The sequence below is a fragment of the Arvicanthis niloticus genome, chromosome 11, assembly GCF_011762505.2.
Source record: "Arvicanthis niloticus isolate mArvNil1 chromosome 11, mArvNil1.pat.X, whole genome shotgun sequence".
NCBI classification, from domain to species: domain Eukaryota; kingdom Metazoa; phylum Chordata; class Mammalia; order Rodentia; family Muridae; genus Arvicanthis; species Arvicanthis niloticus.
In genome coordinates, this window is record NC_047668.1 from 73,485,306 (window position 1) to 73,488,812 (window position 3,507).

Genomic DNA, 3,507 nt, shown 5'->3' on the forward strand with positions numbered 1-3,507 from the left:
TTCTTAAGATAATACACTTTAACTTTAATATGAAAAATAAAAATTTAATTATATTTTTTCATTTATGAAGTTAAATGGTATTTAAAGTCATTAAATATGAGATGTTTAATTGATAATTACAATTTACTTATTATCAAGTAATGCAAGATATAAAAACTAAAGTCTGTTCACTTTTTAAATGTCTTTCTTTAGCTATTAGTAGTATGATACCCAGTCTGTCATTTTGTTGACTAACCAGAACCTCTGTCATCTTTCCTAACTAAAAGACTTAGTTCTGAACCTGGGTTTTTTCTTGGCTTTAGAATGAATGTCAGCCGAAAACCATTCTCTCAAATATTTTCTCTCAAAGTAAGTACCAGGATTGGCTATGGGACTATAAGTTTTCAACCCTGTCAGAAATCCAGAATGAGTGAGTTAACTGAAATTATGGGAAGCACAAAGCATAGCTTCTAAATCTTAGTCAATTTATAGAGATTGTTGAACACCTGGATAGTCTCTATACTACAAAACATTGGAGCATCTGATCTTTAGCCTTCTGGCCCAGGATCATCTGACAAACCTAGTGATGCAGAATTATTAAGGGCTAATTACTCTGTATTGGCAGATATAATCAGTCAACTATTCCACAAGTGTGTCCTTTTCTGGACAGTAATTAAGAGAGACATTTTAAAGAAGTCATTTTCTGTTTAATTTATTGGCACTTGCAGATTAAATACAGAGCTAATTTTGAATGTTTTCTTTTATTTAACAATGGTATACTACTGTGACTCTAACTTTAATAAGCATTATTTTTTCTATTGTGATCAAAGGTAAATTCCAATGTATAATTTTAAATTTAATTCATTTTACTAAATTTATTTTTGTGTATTTTACATACATACATATATCTGGTATATGCATATATGCTCACATGTCAAGAAATGTGATCACCCACACAAACCTGTGTACACAGCAAGAGTTTATACTGTAATTTAATCCTCAATCATTACTACTTTCATATTTTGGTTCTACATTTTTTTTTTTACTGATTCTAAAACTCAGCACTCTTTCATGCCCCTAAATAGCAGGCCCCTGAAATCTTGTTTCTTAGTTCCCCCTTGTTAATGCTACATATAGGATTATATCTATATCTATATCTATATCTATATCTATATCTATATCTATATCTATATCTATATCTATATCTATATCTTTATCTTTATCTATCTATCTATCTATCTATCTATTTATGAGAAATATTACATATATGGTGTGTATATGTGGTGGAAATATGTTCACTATATGTAGTTTAGGGAAATTGACTTATTTATTTATTTATTTATTTATTTATATTTTCAATAACCAAAAGATACTGAGTACATTGAGAGTGTCTTTACAAACTTATTGAGTCCATCATGAAACTTGACACAATTTTGATAGCCTCATCTGGTTTGCAATTTTCTAGCAGAACTAGAAGAGGCTTGTTTAATCTCTGTTCTATTCCCTTCTCAACTTCAAGACCTTCATTTAGTACTTTTACTGATAGCCAAGTCTTTCATCTCCATTTACAAACTCCTTACAAGCAGCCCATAACTCCAAATAATACAACTGAAATGAGCCTCTCATACATTGGGACAACCCTGATTTTGCATATTAATGTTCCAAAGAAGCAGTATTAAAACACATCTATAAAAATATCAATAGATTGTTAAACAGATCACACACTTTAGGCATTGCTTATTCATTACAGCTCCATCTAAACATGTGTCAAGTTTCATTTTTTATCTCAATTTTATACTTTTTTCAAAGAAACTACCAGAGAAACATATTTCAATGACAGTGCTTGGTAATGGTAGCTTTCTCTAGTCTATCTCATTATAGAGGTCCTGTCTTTCTAAAAAGAAAAAAGGATTTATGTCTTCATATAATTTCTGACAAACACCGCTTCAGTGAAAGAGCACTTACTTACATAAATTCAATTTCCTTAGCTGTTTCATAAACAGTGAGTCACACTGAGAAAATTTATTTCAGTTTCAATGTTTGTTTCTTTGTGGATATTCAGTAAAAGCTCATGACTTAAGTGTTAAGACTACAAAGCAGATAATGTTTAACATTCTCAAGGATTTTAAAAGTTATCTCTTTGTTTATTATTCATAGAATTTAAAAACTTCATGAGGCATGCTGTTTATTTTCTTCTTTCTGAGTTAAGGATATGTTTAAACCAGAGCAAAGTCTGAGCATCAAAGCTAAGACTATCCAACAGTGCTCTGTGCCCAAATTCTCCACAAGAGAGAGTTGCTCACCCAAAGAGTTCTGAAACACCTAAGATCATAGGTTCACAAGCCCAGAGGAAGGACAAGCTCCAGTAATAAACAGCAAGGCCAATTAATACCAGAGAAACCAGATGGCAAAAGGGAAGCAGAAGAATTTAAGCAACAGAAATTGAGGCTACTTGGGTATCATCAGAACCCAGTTTTTCCACTGAAGCAAGTCCTGGATACCTCAACACACCTGAAAAGAAAAATTCAAATTTAAAGTCATATCTAATGATGATGATCGAGGACTTTAAGAAGGACACACACAGAAAAAAACACCTTTAAGAAAATACAGGGGAACACAGATAACCAGGTAGAAGCCCTTAAAGAAGAAATATAAAGATCTCTTCAAAATTATAGGGAAAAAAAAAAAAAAACAGGCAAACATGTGAAGCAATTGAACAAAATCATCCAAGATCTAAAAATAAAAATAGAAACAATAAAGAAATCACAAAGGGAGAGAACCCCGAAGATGGAAAACCTAGAAAAGAGATCAGTAGTCATAGATGGAAGCATCACCAACAGCTAACAAGATATACAAGAGAGAATCTCAGGTGACAAAGATATCATAGAAAATAATGATAAAACAGTAAAAGAAAACACAAAAGGCAAAAGGCTCATAACCCAAAACATCCAGGAAATCCAAGACACAATGAAAAGACCTAACCTGAATATAATAGGTATAGAAGAGAACAAAGATTCCCAACTTAAAGGGTCAGATAATATGTTCAACAAAATTATAGAAGAAAACTTCCCTAATGTAAAGAAACAGATGCCCATAAACATACAATAATCATACAGAACTCCAAATAGACTGAACCAGGAAAGAAATTTCTCCTGTCACATAATAGTCAAACACCAAATGCACAAAACAAAGAAAGAATATTAAAATCAGTAAGGAAAAAAAGTCAACTAACATATAAATGCAGACATATCAGAATTACATCAAACTTCTTACCAGAGACTATAAAAGCCAGAAAATCCTGGGCAGATGTCATATAGACCCCAAAATAGCACAAATGCCAGCCCTAGGCTACTATACCTAGCAAAAATCTTAATTATAATAGAATGGAAAACAAAATATTCCATGACAAAACAAAATTTATACAATATTTTTCTACAAATCAAGCCTTAAATAGATAATAGATAAAGAAGCTCCAACAAAAGGAGAGAAACTACATTAAAAAAAAAAGCAAAAAGTAATCTTTCAACG